The following is an 18,795-nucleotide window of genomic DNA, read 5'->3' as shown; positions in this document are numbered from 1 at the left end:
TAACTTTATGCATATGTAACCTGTAACCTAATATAAACCAAGTGAAGTGCTGCTGAGGGTGTGCATGCCTTTTGGAGGGTCTACCCCCCATGCACCCCAGCTGGAATAAACACATACCTACTTCATAACTATCTGAGTTGTGGAGTCAATTCCGTGCTTCAAAACGATTTAAGAAATTAACAGCTAAAGAGCTAACACCTTATTTTACAGAGGCACAAAATCCATATAGCTATGCGTAGCTCTCTATATTGTGTAGTATATAAGTGTCTAGCTTGTTTGTTCTGTTATCTCTTACATCTAATAAACCATTTTATATTAAACCTAAATCAACCATCATTAACTTGCAAAATGACACTGGGTTTCAAGAGTGCTGGTCACTCTAAATAGATTGACTGCCGATTGACTGCCGATTGCCAATGGCCTAGGCAATCAGCAAAAAATCTATTGACCCTCTGTCTACAAGCAAAATGTGTAACAAACAATCCTCAGCAAAAAACTTACAAAAACACAAATGTTACACTCTGCCGGTCGGAAACTGGCCTAAGGTAAGAAAAATCCATGAGAAAATTACATGAAGCACAAACTTGCTAAAAAATAACTAATCTCTCATGCACCGCTTTATATCTAAGAGTTGCATGTAATTAGCAAACAAAAATGATAAAAGAAATTCCAGAGTTAATAACACCACCTGAGAATGAAAATGATGAAATTCAGAATAAACTTTGATGAAATTAATGATTTGAATCCTCACAAAAGCATAAAACCCCCTATCTCTAAAAAGAGAAAAAATTTCATTTGTGCAAACAGGGTGGGGGGGGAAGCGGCGAAACAAACTCCTCCACTTCAAAGAAAAAAAACTCTTAGCAAACATCCAACCCCCTCTCTCCCCCCCTCTCTTTCTCTCTCCCTCTCTCTCTCTCTCGCATTTCTACATACCTTTCACAAACCTCTAATTCCTAGATTTACTCTTATTTCTTCTTGTATATTATCAATGTGCTTTAAAATCTTTTGCGTGTGTATGTAGTGTGTGTGAGAATGTATAAATTAAATCATGTCGACATGTATTTCGGGGATGCCCGTATAATATAAAAAGGTGTAAATGTAAAATGAGAGTGAGGTGAGAAAGAATGCCTGTGAAAAACGCCTGTTGAATGCAATATCTTTCTGTATACCTCTTCCTGTATACCTGTAAGATCCTCTTAAAACTCCTGTGCTCTTTTTGAGCTAGATTTTAGCAGTTGCAAAGCTAAACATGATTTCTTTTTGCTTTACCTGTTTGGTTTAAAGGTAAATTATCTAGAATACTTTGCCCCACAAGGGTTATTCCCGGAACAGCCAAAGCTGAGTTTTTAAAATGCAAATGTACCATTGACGAGAGAAAGAGAGAGCAATTAGAAGCCCCTTGCTTGGTAAAGAAAAAAGCTGAAAAACCAGTTTTTCCTGTCCCTTACTCCAAGCTGTCTTCATTTACATACTAAAAGCAGAAATATCTCTCTACAACATTGCAGGAAAAGGCAAGCAAAAGAAAAAACCACTGCTATATGTATTTTAAACGCTAAGATCAGAGTTGTTTAGTTTTAAACTAAAAAATATACTAATAAAAATTAAAAACTAACGAATCAAAGAAGAGAACCCAAAAAGGTATATAATTGATTAATTAGTAGTTTTAAATTAGTACCACATGGAGATTGTGGGCAAAAATTAACACGCAAAGAGAAAAAGAAAATTAAGTTTTACTAAAAAGATCTAAATGGTTGTTTCTACAAACTTCAGTCCTAAGAAACCCGTATAAGTTTGTTAGATGATGAATTAAATAAATAATTGAGTAAAAAAATGAATTAAATTTGTGCAACTAACCACAACTACATCACCTTACATATCAAAATAAAACTTAATAAATAAGTTAGAATAAATCTCCAAAACATCTAACAATTGCAAGTACTTGCCACCACAAGCAAGCATGCTGATGCAAACTTACAATTTCGGGACCCAGTAACTGCATTATTCCAGTTTCTGTCCTGACCCACGTGCAAGGTAACACCATGTTTAAGCCTTGTTCCAAACAAAACAAGACCCAATAAAGCCTTGCAAACAAATGCTCCTGGCTTACCCCAAATTCTGAAGTGAAAAGTGTATGGTTTACTGATGCTTCAGCCAAACGTATTGATACAATATGGAAATACAGAGCGGTGGCTCTGAATATTGAATAGGAGAGAAAGTGATAAAAGAAAGTTTTAGAAAGTGCACAAGTGAGAGAATTAAAAGTTGTGTTACTGGCAGTAAAGAAAAAAGCAAAGAAAGTGGATGTAAACTCTTATGCTGTGTGAGCTAGAGTTACACAGTGGTTGTGTCAATAGCAAGTACTGAATTAACAAGTGAATAAGAAGAGCAGTTTGGCAGAAAGAAGATTGAGAGTGGCTATTAACAGAAGCTCAGAATAAAAAAATCCAAATAAACTGGGTGAAAACGCATTCAAATGACCACACATTGCAATCATTTTGAAAATCGACCCCAAATTGGGATTGTACCAATGATGCTAACAAATGCTCTAAGGCCCTTGGCCTGGGTGGCTACTGATTCTTATGGCCACCAGCATAAAATCAGTTCCCGATGGGTATTTCCCACATTTTAACTGTAACAACTCTGGTTTTGCTCAGGGCAGAACTCTATTTCCTCGCAAACTGCCCTACACTGCCCCCATGTGACAGAAGTGAAAATAGCGACGTGTTTGCAACTACAGGCCAAAAAAGGGAATAACACTTATCGAAAAAAACATATCTATTATTTCTTAAGTTGTATTAGTTTCATTGCTCTATTAACCTTAAATGTTTAAGTATACTTTTACTAGATAAAAGCTAGGTGTACCTGAATGTGAAAGAAAAGCTGCTTAAGCAACAAGAGAAAAAATCTCTTCAGGCAGCAAGAAAAGCCTGTTTACTACCTACACAGCTAAAGAAATGAATTAAACCTCCTGAACTCCTGCAAGCAAAGAAGCCAACAGCAGACAAAGAAACCATATTGGACTGCACAGTAACTAATGAATTTACTGTAACTAAAATATTAATTGTAATATTATTTACATTTTTCTTATACTTACAAGTCATTATTTACAATAATGCATTATGGCTAATCAGCCATCTCAACAAAATTCTAGCAAAACCCTAATGATTATTAAAGCCTCTGTATATACAGATATCTAAAAACACCAAAAGTAGCTTCACACCAAAAAATGAAGTTACCTAAATGTATCTGTAAAATTATAGTAAAAATCTATCCCAAGTGTCATTCATATCTAAACATAGCTAAGAAAAACACGTTAACCACACACTAGTGTGCCTATTCCAAACAAAATAAAACACCACTAGCTTTGTAAAAATAAAGCTAAAAGAACTTTCTAATATAATGTTCATTAATGGTATAGAAATCATATACCAAAAATTTGCACCAACAAAAATATATAGATCAAATGATGACCATCTTCTCTAAAAAGAAAAACTTCAAAAGAAAACCTTATTTAGTACTACTGGAGTACTAAATGATTCAATGATCTTATTATCTCAAATAATATTTTTGTATATATATATATATCTTATCTAATTTCTGCAAGTATTACCTTAGTATATCTATGACTTTACTCTGATTGTCACAGTGGGAAAAATTTCATCCTAAAATATAACTCAAATTACAGAATCAATTTTGATTCTCCCAAAATAAAATATAAACTCCCAAATGGAATTATATTCCAAATAATTAAAACAATTAATTTTCATTACATCTTTAACTCCCCTGAGACAATCAAATCAATTAATATATGTGTATGTGTATTTGGTAAAACTGTTATAAAATTGTCTAGCACTTGACATGTTTAGCAAAAACAGGTGAAACACTGAAGAAGACTGAACTAAAGAACACAAAAGAAGTAAAAGAATCGCCAACCATTGACTGAACTCTTGCAGTAGCTACTATCAAGAAACTGCCTTCACAGACTCTTCTTCGTTTCTGATTTGCATCACATCCTCCCATGACCCTAAGATTCAAGGGGTGGAAAATAATCTACCCTACATGGACTTACATCAACATAAATAACTTGCTAAATTGTCTCCAATTGCTATGGGCATTCTGAAGTTAATGTCATATTTTCTAATCTCTTAGTTGTTACTACTAATGTTTCTTTTATATATATTCTGTTACATAATCTACTACATGAACCTACAAACTGAAGCAACAGCAAGTGCTTCCTATTAATATCAATAGCATAGTCAAAGTTCCATTAGAGAATAATACAATTTGGAAACAGAATGTATACTAAAAATTTAACTGTAGGATTCAACTCTGTGGGATTTGGTTATGAGGATAAAATAGAAACAAGAGATCTCTAAAGATGGTTTTAGAGCATGGGAGTTTATTGTGAAGGAGCGTGGGTGTGAGAGGCCTGCTAGGCTGCAAGACGCAGCTCAAAGCAGGCCAGAGAGGCAAGAGAGAGAGGGAGAGAGAGGCAAAAAAGAGAGAGCAAAAAGAGAGAGATTTGCCATTTACAATACAATAAATCATCTTCTGTGTTGAATATTCTAATTCTCTTTAACCAATCTGAGACAAGCTACAAACCCTACAGCATTTACATACAACCTATAAGAATCATCACATTACCATACAGGGTTATATTTTAAACCTTAAAAAACTGCTTTGTTGGAATCTCTACCAGGCAGGCAGGGTCTGCTCTGACCTTTGGACCTGCCTAGGCAGAGGGCATTGTTCTATCAAGAAGGGAGATTACCTTCAGTAGCCATACCATTGTTCCCTAGTTACTCTTCAACTCAAACCTTGTCTTCATCTCAATTTTGTTTATACTTTCTATGTTCTCAGCATCTTTTGCAAGGTAATCATATCTATAAGGCTTTCCTATTTCATCTTCCCCAACATTTAACAATAATACATATATTAAAAACGTGAGTGCTTTTTATAGCATGAACGCAAGAGACACCGGCACTGTCACTTCATGAAGTAAAAGTAGCGTCTTTGGGTCACAGGGGTGGAGTGCAGCAGGACGCTCCCCCGCCCCCCGATCGGTGGCCAGAGATGGATGGCTCAGATTAGGTTGATAGCTTAATCTGGGCTATCCAGTGGTGGCGACTGAATGTCTAGGTGAGATGAAGAGAGAATGTGAAAAATTTTTAGTGACCACAAATCCACACTTTTTTAATCCTATAAAAAGCTCACAAAATCTCAGAAAAGGTAGAAGCTTTTCTACATGGACACTGGAGCGTGAAGTAAAGTCTTCTCCCCTGAGCTTGGACGCAAGCTCTGTGGTAACTTCTCGCGAGATTGAGGGAGGATTCTAACGCATCCCAGCTCCAAATTTGGATTTGGTGAGATCATTGGTTTCCGATATTGTATTATTACGGCTAACTTATAGGTACCTTTCTTAACTTGCATTTCAGCTATTTTAAAGCTTAAGCAAGCATTCCTTAACTTGCATTTTTAACTATTTTTATAGTTCAAGCAAGCTTTTACCCCATAATTGCATTTTAGCTATTATAGTTTTGCAATTATGCATTCATTGTGTGTGTATGTATGTCAATCTGTTCTATGTTTGTATGTTTGTTATTTTCTGTGTCTAATAAATGGTATTTTTAGACTATTCGGCCAAATATCAAAGATCCTTGTGTACGAGACTGAGTCTTGGAGAACTAGCTACCCTACTCTGTTGCTAGAAGCCTGGCAAACTGCAGAAACTCATAAGGCTTCTGTCTCCCATGCAAGACAGGTAGCTAGCACCCCAAGACTTGGTCCCGTTCGAAAGGTTCTTTGATATTTGGCCGATTAGTCTAATATGATGTAAAATACCATTTATTAGACACAGAAAATAACAAACATACAAACATAGAACAGATTGACATACATACACAATAAAGGCATAATTGCAAAACTATAATAGCTAAAATGCAGTTATGGGGTAAATGCTTGCTTGAACTATAAAAATAGTTGAAATGCAAATTAAGAAAGGTACCTATAAGTTATCCAGAAAAATACAATTTCGGAAACCAATGATCTTACCAAAATCCAATTTTGGTGCTGGGATACATTAAAGTCCGCTCTCAATCTTGCAAGTAGTTACCACAGAGCTGCGTCCAGACACTGGGGAGAGGCTTTCCTCATGCTCAGTGTCCATGTAGAAAAGCTTCTGCCTTTTCTGAAATTTCGTGAGCTTTTATAGGATAAGAATATGCTGAGTGGGTCACTAAAAATTTCTCACATTCTCTCTACATTCCACAGGGTAGTGTTTTTTTAGACTTTCAGGCGCCATCAGATAGGCTGTCAACCTAATCTGAGCCATCCACCTTCTGTGACTGCGCAGGGAGAGAGAGAAGGGGGGAGGAATGTCCTGCCACAAGCAGTAAGCCATGTGTAAAGCATAATTGTGCCAAAGAAGGTGATGCCTAAAATGCTGGTAAAAATTGAGACGCAGACACCTCAGTATAGGAAAAAGGGTATTACCTTGGTTTAATAGGATCCCAGATGCACCACGATGAAAAGAACCCCCGGGTACAATGAGTGTACAATTTTATGGACCTCACCAATTAGCATACCTATCTAAAATTCCCCAATAAGAAACCTAACAAATGAAGTAATTGCCCCCTTATTCAAATTACCTCCCCCCAAAAAGGCTACAACGTAGTTTACAAAAACATGTCCCAGTGATGAGGCTCTTTCAAGGTTGGTGCCTCATGTTCTTGAGATTGTGGAGATTGTTTTGTCTTCTCCAAAGAATTCTGAACAAGGCTAGAGTACAAGGGTTATAAACATGTGGGGCTAAAATATGGGGAGTAAAAAGTACAGGAATGGGAAAGGGGTAAAGAGTATATAAAAAGGGTATAAAAGTATAATGAAAAAAGACAAAAAACCCATCAGGCATCAAAGGGGATGTTGAACTGTTGCGGGACCCTGGAAGAAGGGACCCTGACATCTTCAGCTGTAGATGAAGAAGGCATAAGTGGTTTAGCTGACAAAAAAAAAAAAAAAAAAAAAAAAGAAGAAAATTTTTGGGTTTAAGGACCAATGATTTGGTAAAGTTGGAAAAGTATGTGGTCTGAACCCAGGACCCTGACTGAAACAATATGCAGAGGTTGGAACAACTCAAGTTTTATTATATCTTTGACCCCCACTCCTGAGGCAATCCAGACTATTATGTAGTAGAATTTTTACTGAATGTAATTTTCCCAATGTATCGGTTTTGCATGGCCTGGTTTTTGGTAGTGGAGGGGGCCAAAGAGGTGGCTTCTGTGAGAAGCTGCTAGAAGCTTCCACCATGTACAGCAGAGCCAACCCCTGGTGGCTCCAAAGATTAATGTGCCACTGGCCAAGGCTAGGCCAATTAGAAATGGTGATAACACCTCTGTGATAACATATTTAAGAAGAAATCAAAACAAAACTTGTGGAGCAGTTTTAATTCCAGTCAGAGAAGAGCAGGAGTGAGAATGTGAGAAAAAAACATGCAGACACCAATATCAGTGGAGAAAGAAGGGGAAGAGGTGCTCCAGGTGCCGGAGCCGAGATTCCTCTGCAGACTGTGGTGAGGACCATGGTGAAGCAGCTGTCTCCCTGCAGCCCATGGAGGAGCACGGGGGATGCAGACATCCACCTGCAGCCCATGGAGGAGCCCCATGCCGGAGCAGGTTGTGGCAGGACACCCCCTCCTCCCCCTTCTCTCTCTCCCTGATCGCTGGTGGGAGATCGATGGCTCAGATTAGGTTGATTGCTTAATCCTGGCTATCTAATACTGGTGCCTAGAAATCAAGGTGAGACACTGAGAGAATGTGAAGAATTTTCAAGTGACCGTAAATCCACACTCTTTTTCCTATAAAACACCACAAAAATCTCAGCAAAAGTAGAAGCTTTCTACATGGACATTGGAGCGTGAGGGAAAGTTTCTCCTCAGGTGCCTGGACACAGCCCTGTGGTTACTTCCCGTGGGATTGGGTGAGGATTCTAATGCATCCCCAGCTCCAAAAAATTGGATTTGGTAAGAGCATTGGTTTCCTAAATTCCTTCTTTGCTAGCTATAATAATATTAATAGGTACCTTTTTCATTTTTAGCACTATATTGTTTTAATCTCCCTAATTTGGGCAACATATATATATGTTTGTTTAGCTATGAATAGCTTTTCATGTATTGTGTAGTAAAAAATTGTCTAGTTCTTTGTTCCGTTCTCACCTGTGTCTAATAAACCATAATCTATTTTACATTAGACATAAATCGGCTGTCTTTATAAGGACTTGTGAGTGAGACTGGGTTTTGGGTGCTGGTCACTCTGAGTAGGTTTGGTCACTAGTTGTCATAGGCCTAGGCAACTGGTAAAATCTATCCACCCTCTGTCTCCACTCGTGACACAGGTGGATGCCTAGAGGAGGCTGTGATCCTGTGGGAGACCCAGTGGAGAGAGGGGCCTTGCTCTCAGGCTGGAGCAGCCTATCCTTGAAGGACTGCACCTCGTGGAAGAGTGACTCATGCTGCAGCAGTTCACAAGGAGTTGCTGCCTGTGAGATGGAGCCACGTGTGAGAAGCTCATGGAGAACTGTCTCCCATGGGAGGGACCCCACGGTGCAGCAGGGGAAGGACTCCTCTCCCTGAGCAGCAGGAGAAGCTACGGGTGATGAACTGACCATGATTCCTGTTCCCTTTCTCCTTGCACTGCTGGGGTAGGAAGTAGAGTTGGGAAGGAGGGAGGAGTGGGAGGAAGGTGTTTTTAAGGGTTTATTTTACTTCTCATTATCCTACTCTGATTTTGTTAATAATAAATTCACTTTATATCTCTAATTTGAGCCTGTTTTGCCCTTGATGGTAATTGATGAGTGTTTTCTTCGGGTCCTTATCTCAACCCCTGAACCCTTTGTTAAATTTTCTTGTAGCATTACGGGCTCCCATTGTAACGAATGAGTGACAGCAATTCCCCATAGCATTCGTGTGGCCAAAACACTTCATTGCAAAAGTACAGGGTTTTTAAACTGTTAACTTGTTATGAGTTTACATTCTTGTGAGGCACAACAAACGTGTTTAACCAACCACCATAAACCACAATAGGAACACGCGTCAGGTGTAACCAACCACCAGCAACACAGTGTGAGGACTCATTGGTTTTAATAATTATTTTACAATTATGTAACTTGTTTTTCACCTCTAGTTTTAGCTGAGTCATTCCCAGAATGCTTTCTGGTTAGCCAAAGTGACAGGAGCAAGCAAGAGTTTTACAAGGGAGACAAGGCCTTCATTGTGTAAGGCTTTTCCTATCTGCAACATTTTCTCTCCTCTGTCCAGCTGCAGAGGGGAGTGAGCAAGCAGCTTTCGTCAGTGGCTGGCATCTGGCCAGCATCAACCCTTAATACCCATGGTGCTCACTGATTTTTCCTCTTTCCCTGAGTACACGTTCTGGGGATCCCCCTGAAACCTGGTTGGTGGGAGGGATAAGGGTGGTAATCTGGGACATGTATATTTATTTGGGTTATAACAATACCTGGATCTGTAAGATTATGGGCCCCAAAAGGCAAGGCAGCTTAACCATTGTAAATTGATCTATCCTTAAAGTTCATATTTTTTGACAAGGAATGCAATACATTGCAATATCAATAAGCAATAAAGAATCTTAAATTGAACATACCATGCTATTTTGGAGCTCATCTTAAAATCCAGCAAGTATCAACAATGGTTTTGTTAAATTGTCAATGTTTGATATGTTATTACTAAATGAGCAAGGAATATGTAAAATGCCATATCTCACTGAAGAAAAATACTGTATCAACAAACATGAAGGAAATCATTGGCACACTGGAGGCAATGCTCCACACCCTGCTTCTAGAACCCCTAACCCAGTTCCTGAGTAGCCAGATGACTGGAAGTCTTACCTGGGGCAGGGGCCCAGGAAAGCCAAAGGATACTTGAAGTGAGACATGAGGCAAGCACATCTTGACCCTACCTCCTCTTGGAATTTCTATCAACTGAACATCACTGGAAACAGGAGTGGCAGCTATATTTGTTCTATTTTATGTCTCTTCTCTCTTTCTTCTTTTTATTCTAATTCCCTCTTTTCAGAGTTTTGAGTAATTTAAAATTGGATGGGCTTGGAGTTTGCTAAGCTGCATGAGCTAAGTTAATGCTTTGAGAAGTGTTTTATGTTGATTGAATGCTGGTCTAAACTTTTGTCAAAGTTCTCTGATTTTCTGAAGGTTTTGTTTGTTTTGACCTCTTGAGAATATCTTGTTGGTATCTCTCCTGTGCACAGCCTGATCCTTGCAGCATGTATATTCTTCTTTCATGGACATCATTATACCAGCATCTTACATTCCAAGTAACAAATTATTCTACTAGAATTAGGGAGAGATTATATAGATTTAATATATATTTTTATATATTTAATTTCTTTTATGTCGGCATAAGGGAGTCCAGGTAAGGAGACTTGCCTTGTATTTAACCCCTCTAGCTACAAAACATCAGCAATACAACATTTGTGTGGTCAAACCAGAAAGCTAACAGAATTTCAGCTAGCAGAGCATGTACTTTAAGTTAGGCACATGTGAGTGCTTTGATGAATCAAAGTATTCCCATAGCTGAATGAGTCCACCAGAGCCAGCACTGGTGCTTGCTAGAGCTGCTGATGAACACTTGATTTGGATGGATTGATTCCCAGGTCTTGAGAAAGGAGTGCTTTTCCCCCTGCCTGAAAAGTGCAGGCAAAGGTCCAGCTCACCAGACTTTTTTCTCATTTATAGGATCATAGAATCCCAGGATGGTTTTGGTTGGAAGGGACATTAAGGATCATCTCATTCCAACCCCCCTGCCATTGGCAGGGACACCTTCCACTAGACCAGGTTGCTCTAAGTCCCATACAACATGGCCTTGAACACCTCTGTCTTGGTTTGAAAACAAACCAGTGGGAGATCACAAGTCAAGATTGAAATTAAAAATAAGTGAAATAATACAAGGAAAAGCACTGACAAAGTCAGATACAACCTAACACCCTGTTAGGGTGGTAGTAGCAGTCCATGGTGTGTTGAAGCGGTGATCCTGTGAAGGTCTAGTCTCCAGCTGAAGATCCAGTAGTAGCTCTGGTCCTCTGGGAACCCAGTAGACAGGGCTGGCTCAGGCAGTTCCAAGGCCAGGTTATATCCAGGTGGGAACACCTGGCTCCTCCCTCCTCGGCAGAGCATCTCACAATGGGATAAGTCCATGAGTCACACGGTGGGTCCCTGATGGCCCATTGCCTGTCATGCGGGGGTGGGTCATTAGTAGCTGGTAACAGCTAACGGATGGCCCATTGCCTGTCATCCGGAGTGGGTCATTAGCAGGTGATAGCAGCTAACGGCCCACAGCTGGTGGTAATAGAATACTTAACTACATCTATATTGCAACCTAGGACAACCTCCAGGGATGGGACATCTATCACCTCTCTGGACAACCTGTGCCAGTGCCTCACCACCCTCACAGTCAAGAATTTATTCTGAATATCCAATCTAAACCTCTCTCCATCAGTTTTAAGCCATTCCCCCTTGTCCTATCCTTCCATGTCCTTGTCAAAAGTCCTTCTACAGCTCTCTTATAGCCCCTTTAGGTACTGGAAGGTGCTCTAAAGTGTCCCTGGAGCCTTCTCTTCTCCAGATGGAACAATCCCAACTGTCTCAGCTTGTTCGTAGCAAAGGTGCTCCAGCCCTCTGTGCATCTTTGTGGCCTCCTTTGGACTCACTCCAACATGTCCACGTCCTTCTTATATTGGGGGCCCCAGAGCCAAACACAATGAATCTCCCTTGCATCCACTTGCAGTGAATCTTCTTTCCAACATATGGAACCTTGGAGTGCCTGCTAGTACCCAAGAGCACCAGCACCGAAATGACGATTTTAGCTTGTGGTACTATATGAGAAGAGTGAGAGCATGAGGTTTATGTCTCCCTATGACGTGCTGCTTAGTATATAGCAAGGCTGCCTGAAGAAGGGTTTTCTTTTCATACCTGAGGTCTAATAGATTGAATTTCCTGTGTTGATGTTGAGGCGCGGATAGACTCCACAATTCAGAAAGTTATGAAGTAGGTATGCTTTTATTCCAGCTGGGGTGCATGGGGAGTAGCCCCTCCAAAGGTATGCACACCGTCAGCAGCACTTCACTTGGTTTATCTTAGGTTACAGGTTACATATGCATGAAGTTACACAAAGCCCCTATACATATTCATTACCTATCCCCGCTTCATATTATGAGTTCAAAGTTCATTTAAATATGCTCGCGCAAACGCAGTGTCATAGATTAATGGTGGGCGAGGGTCCAGAAGATAAATGAGGGACAAAGTTAATAGTCTTCTTCAGGATGAACTCTTCACCCTGTTTCCTTGCGCATGCTCCCTTGGTTCTTGGTCCAAGTCCAAACCTTAGAACTAACTTGAGCCAGTTCTGGGGTCCGAGAGCAGGATGTTCAGTCACACTCAGTACTTTTTATCAATAGTCCTGCGTTCTTCTTTGCATCCTCCCCTTCTGCTTGGCAAGTGCAAAGCAAGCGATATATTGTTTTAGCAAGTAGCTTCTAGTAAATCATTATCCAACCTCTGGTCTCCTAAATTAGTTCCAAAAGATTATTATTCAGCTTCTAGCCCCCCTAAATTAGTAAATTCTAGCCCCCCTAAATCAATGTGAACTGCTGAAGTGGAAGGAGACTTCAGATACAGCCAAAATGGCATTGTAACCTGGACTTGGAATATTGCTTGAGAGTTCTGCTCTGAAAATAACATGTAAAAATAGAAGCATGGTCACAAGCTTAGCTATTCCTAATGTCCACAAAGGATGGGAGAGTGCCAGGAGCCTGCCTGCACTGCCTCTGCCCTGCCTTCAGCCTGACTTGCTCTCTCCTACCTCCCCTGAATGGCTTTTCACTGCTCTGAAAAAGACGACATACCCCCAAAAGAGCAAAGTGAGTCTGTTATTGACCCTGTTCATTTGTACCCAGTAATGATGTCAGGAAAAGGGTGTTGTTTGCCTTAGTCTGGTTTTATCCCCTTTGTTGGAAGTGCCTTTGGTGAGTCTCACACCCTGGTGCTGTTAGCAAAAAAATTAGGTTAACAGTGCCTTGGCTCCAACTGTCTCTCACAGGCTGAATTGTAATGCAAATTGACTAGGCTTCAGTTCTTCAAATCCAGCTTCAGGAAAGGTCCCCAGAAACCTCCATGAGAATGGAGATATAGGGATGGGGAATGTGGGCTCCATGGAATTTTCCATCCAGGAGCTAATGTCTTTGGCAAAGAGGGATACAATACATTGTACAAATACATTATACAAATCCTTTCAACACTTAAAGGAGGCTTAGAAAAAAGATGGGGAGAGGTTTTAGTGATAGGACAAGGAGTGATGGTTTAAACTAAAAGAGGGGAGAATCAGACTAGATATAAGGAAGAAGGTTTTTACACTGAGGGTAGTGACTCTCTGGCACAGGTTTTCCAGAGAGGTGGGAGATGCCCCATACCTGGAAGTGTTCAAGGCCAGGTTGGATGGGGCTCTGAGAAACTTGGTCTAATTGAAGATATCCCTGCTCATTACAGAGGGGTTGAACTAGATGATCTGTAAAGGTCCCTTGCAACCCAAAGCATTCCATGTGATGCCCGAAAAGATAGGCTGGAAATAAAACCTCCTAGACCGGTGTCTATAGAGCAGGTATTTGTTTATTGCAGCACTGGAGGTAAGTGGGATCTCTCCTCCTAACTCACCCACCTTTGTCAAGTGTTGTGGTTTATTTATACAGTAAATTTCACTTAGTATTACTATGTCACTATAACATCATCATATATGCCCCAGAACTAATTTACATAACATGATCTCATGGTTATAAATAGTTCTTTTGCACTGCGCTTGAGTGTCCCCAATTTGGTGGCTGTGGGGGTCTCCCTGATGAAGGCTTCCAGGATCTTCTTTGTATCTGAACTTTTCAACTTTGTCTTCGGAGCATGCTCAGTTATGGTGTTCCTTGTTCTCTCTGGTTCTAACTGGTCTAAATTCTGCATTCTGTTGATTTAGGGGGGGCTAGAATTTACTAATTTAAGGGAACTAGAAGCTGGATAATAATAATTTTTGAACTGATTTAGGAGGCCAGAGATTGGATAATGATTTACTAACTTTTGCTTGCTGAAGACAATGTATTATTCGCTTAATGATTTTGTGCCTACCTAGTATTGGGGAGGATATAGAGAAGAGAGCCAAATAATTGAGAAAAACTACTGAGTGTGACCGAACATCCTGCTCTCAGACCCCAGAACTGGCTCAAGTTAGTTCTGAGGCTTGGACTTGGACCAAGAACCAAGGGAGCATGTGCAAGGAAACAGGGTGAAGAGTTCATCCCGAGGAAGACTACTAACTTCATCTTCGGGACACTCGCCCACAATTAATCTGTGACACTGCGCTTGCGCGAACTTATTTAAATGAACTTTGAACTCATTATAATACGAAGCAGGGATATGTAATGAATATGTATGGGAGCATTGTATAACTTTATGCATATGTAACCTGTAACCTAATATAAACCTAGTGAAGTGCTGCTGACGGTGTGCATGCCTTTGGAGGGGCTACCCCCCATGCACCCCAGCTGGAATAAACGCATACCTACTTTATAACTTTCTGATTTGTGGAGTCAATCCGTGCCTCACTGTGGCTAATTGGCTTTACATTTGCCAATTTCTCATTAGTACTATATTTGTCCACCTTTGAAGCTATCCACCGGGTGAGGTGTTTTTGTTTGGTTGGTTTTGGATTTTTTGTCTATTTAGCATTAAGCAAATAGTTATCCACATAATCACCATTACATTGTATAGAAAGTTATAACTCAAGTTATATTAGTATAAAAAGTTATAATTCAGGTCATATAGGTATAAAAAAGCTATGACTCAGGTTATATTGATATAGAAATTTATGATTCAGGTTATATAGGTATAAAAAGTTATGACTGAGGTTATGTTGTTATTTTCTAACTCAAGTTATATAAGCATCTTGTAACTCTGACCCAAATTATATAGGTATCAGATGATTCTATGGTTCAAACATATTTTATTCCTTCTTGTGTGCGTTAACAATGCCCCTGGTATGTTTTGGGGCAGGTTTCTGGTCCAGGCTCACATTGACCTATCCATGAGCAATACATCTACAGCAGCACAGGCTGTGGTAATCACCCTCCTTTCCGAGCATCCCTTCAACCCATGTTCCATGATCATTTTTATCAGCTTCATTATGTTTATTTCTGTATTTTCCATATGGGCACATACATATGATCTGTTTAAAGAAGTTTGCAGGATTAATTAGAAAGCAGTTCTTTACTGGTTATTTAATATTTGACACTTCTGGAGTAATTTTTACCTGCAGAGATCACAAAGGCAAATGCTTGTGGCCCAGCTGTACTTCAGGGAATGGGATGTGCCCAAGGCCACCTAGACTACCTATGACAGGGCCAAAAAATTATATTATTGACTCCTGGACCCCATTCCTGTTCTTTATCCCTTCACAGCATACATAATATTATACTTTTCGTCACTCCATTTATGACAATCAATTAATTTCAGTCATCATTGGTGAGACTAGAGGAAGCACAAAGGGGAAAAAAACCACTAAAGACATTTATACCAGCCTGGAAAGTTTTAAAAATTTTAAAAGTGTAATGCATGGATCAATGGGCATGTCCAGTGTGTCTTTCATTGGCAAATACAGAATGAGAAGGAACTATTTTTACCCTATCAATTTACCATATGCATCACAGTGGGAAAGGGATTGAAATTCACTATGGAAGCAAGGAAATCGGCCTTGGTGTACATGAGGTCACTCTGGAGGCTGGGGAATGAGATCTTAAACTAAAAATATTACCCAAATTCCATTTTTCAGGATACAGAAACAACAATTTTAAAAGCAATGGGATTTCCTTGTGCATGCAGCAGACCCAGATGTTTATGCTGTTCTGCTTTGGCCTCCTCCTCTGTCACCCCAAGGCCAGAGGGCTGTGTCCTGGACTTCAAACAGCTCACCCCACTTCTGAAACTGCCTTGGCTGCAGCATCATCATCAACTGCAGAATTTAATGAGCATCTTCTGCTGTTAACTGTGGGGGTGCGGCGGCCCGATGCTGCGGATCCCGAGTCCCCGAGGCCGGCGGTCGGCGTAATCCACGGGGACGCTGCCGAGGATGCCATCGCCTGGGACTCGGAGGAGGCCGGGCCGTAAACCGCTCTCTCCCTCCCCTGGAAAGTTTTTCCTAAGTTTATTGGTTTAAAGTTTGCTTCCCCGCCCCTATCACCGCCCCTGCTGCTTGCCCTCACTAGAATGTTCTGTTGCCGGGCTTCTCCCATGAGTTGTTTGTAATCCCCTCCCTAGTTATATTTCATTTGCTCCCCCGCTTGTCCCTCATGTTGTCCCGGAGCCCCGTTGGCTCCGCCCCTGTTGTTCCTCCCCGGGAAACCCCGTACCTCCCCCTAAAAACCCCCTCCCTTTGTTCTCTCGGCGTGGCGTGGCCGCGACCCCAGCCCCGCCGGGCTCTGCACCCGGTAGCTGCGTGGACCGCCCCACCCGAGAGCCCCCAGTGTGCCTCCCCCGCGCCGCTTCTCCCTTAATAAACTGCGCACTGGTGACTCTCAGCTCGTCGTACTCTCTTTATCACGGGAAGCGACCAGCGACTCCACGGCGTTCCTGCCCGGCAGGCACCCGCCTCCGCCGCGTGGTCCCTGCCGCTCCAAGGAGCGAGCCTGGGAACACTGAGGCTGACCGCAGCCGCCTCTGGGACAGAGCTGAACAGCCGGGAGGGCTGAGAGCTTGGGCCCAGGTGAGGCCTCCGAGGTCTCCCGAAGCCCCGGAAGCCATTGGGACTAAGGCGGCCGGACCCCTCCGGACCCTACAACTTCAGTTAACTATTTAGAGGTGAAGTGAGGAGACCCCCTCCCACACCTTCCTGAGACCCCAGTTTCATAACAAACCTTCCTAAATTATTATTTTTGATGCCAGCAAATTATGTTCTTCCTCTCCTCAAATTTTTTCATACTATTAATCCAGATTTTAAGCAGATTTTGGGCCTGGATGAATATAGTTTCATTAATATTTAATAAGGCTGCCCCAAAATCTAGCCCTTTTCTGAGTAATTTAGATCCAGATTCTTCAAATACCATACCCGTTTGGACACTCCCTGACCTGCTCACATGAATATTTGCACTACTGGGCTTTAAAATTATCCCTGCGCTCCTGCCAGCACCAAAGGCAAGGATTCAGGACAGGCACCCCAGGGATGCCCTGACTGCATGGTGTGTTTTATGTGGTTTATGGCTGGTATTGCATTTAGTTGGGTGCAATCATTTTAGAACTGGATTAGCTTACAGCAGCCATGATTTAAGAGTCTTGGCTTCTCCTTCCAATGTGATAACTAACTTACCGAGTGACCTTGAAGCAATTTATCCACCTGCACTTATATGAAAAAGGAGCTACTCCTCCGTGGGAGTGCATGTGGGATGGGGACACTTGGGGGCTTCTGCCCTGCCAAACCTGGCACTAGGAAGTCTGGCCGGACTTCCCAGCTGTGCCACAGAGCACAGCAGGGCTGGTCGAGCTGCACAGCCTCCTGGTGGCTCAGTTTCCCCGTTCTCTGAAGGTCCAGAATTGGAATGTGGGATCTGTGGAGATCCCAGGGTGCCAGGGATTATTACCACTAGTAGCACCCATAACGAGAATATCAGAGTGCTAATGTGCTGATCATTTCTGCTTAGCATTTGATGAGAATTGAAGTGCACCAACCCTCTATGAAATAGTTTCCCATCCTTTAGCGACAGGTGCTGTAAAAGTGGAAAGTATTATTATTATTGCTTTTTGTGCCGTGTCCTCTTTTGATGCCCATGTTATAAATGAAGTCATGGAGTTGGCTTTCATAAAGGGTTATGAGGTATTTGTTATGGTTATTTGTTAATGGTTGTGTATATGCTATGACTAATTGCTAAATGTTATGGTTACCTCTATAGACTTGTTATGTCTAATTGGTAAACCTCTATGGATTTGTTATAGCTAACTGTTAAATGTTATGGTTAGCTCTATAGACTTGTTGTGGCTAACTGCTAAACCTCTATAGATTTGTTGTGTCCAACTGTTAAACATCTATTGATTTGTTATGGCTATGGTTAAGAAAGAGGAGAAAAGTGGGTGTTAATTAGCATAAGGGAAGAGCTGGGCAAGCAGCTAACCTATCAGACGAGCCAATGAGGACTGAAGACAACAAGCCAATTGGAGCACCTTAAGGAGGCGGGGTTATAAAAACTGTATCCCCTAGCCAGAAGGTGTGCCTCTGGCTTCCCCCCATCGGAGGCTAAGCACCCCGTGCTGTACCCTCTACTTTGTTGAACGAGTTTTTTTTTCGTTTTGTCCCCTATTGTCTTTTTTGTTAATAAATGTTTAAAATTTTACAATAGGGAACTTCATTTCTCATACCCAGAACCATATATATATATACAATTTTATGACTGATTTGATTTAATATTTCAATGCTTACAGTGGGCTCTGGCACACCCCGGCCCCGGAGGCTCCTTCTGCTGTGGCCCGCTGGGTGTAAGGGAGAGACCAGTCTCTCCGCATCCTCGCCGTACACCCGGAGGGCGCCCCCATCCTGGGGCAAGGGTGGAGGTTGGGGAGGGGGAACGGGGACGGGGGAACCCACAACCTTTCAGCAACCCGAACCGCCGATTGCGCAAGGCGGTTGGAGGTAAATATAATATATATTTTTTTATTTTATTTTATTTTTCCCCCCAGGAACGACAGGGTGTCTGG

Source organism: Lichenostomus cassidix, chromosome W, assembly GCF_008360975.1.
Source record: "Lichenostomus cassidix isolate B80296 chromosome W, HeHo_3.0, whole genome shotgun sequence".
NCBI classification, from domain to species: Eukaryota; Metazoa; Chordata; class Aves; order Passeriformes; family Meliphagidae; genus Lichenostomus; species Lichenostomus cassidix.
The sequence above is the reverse complement of the archived record's forward strand: the minus strand, read 5'-3'. Positions refer to the sequence as shown.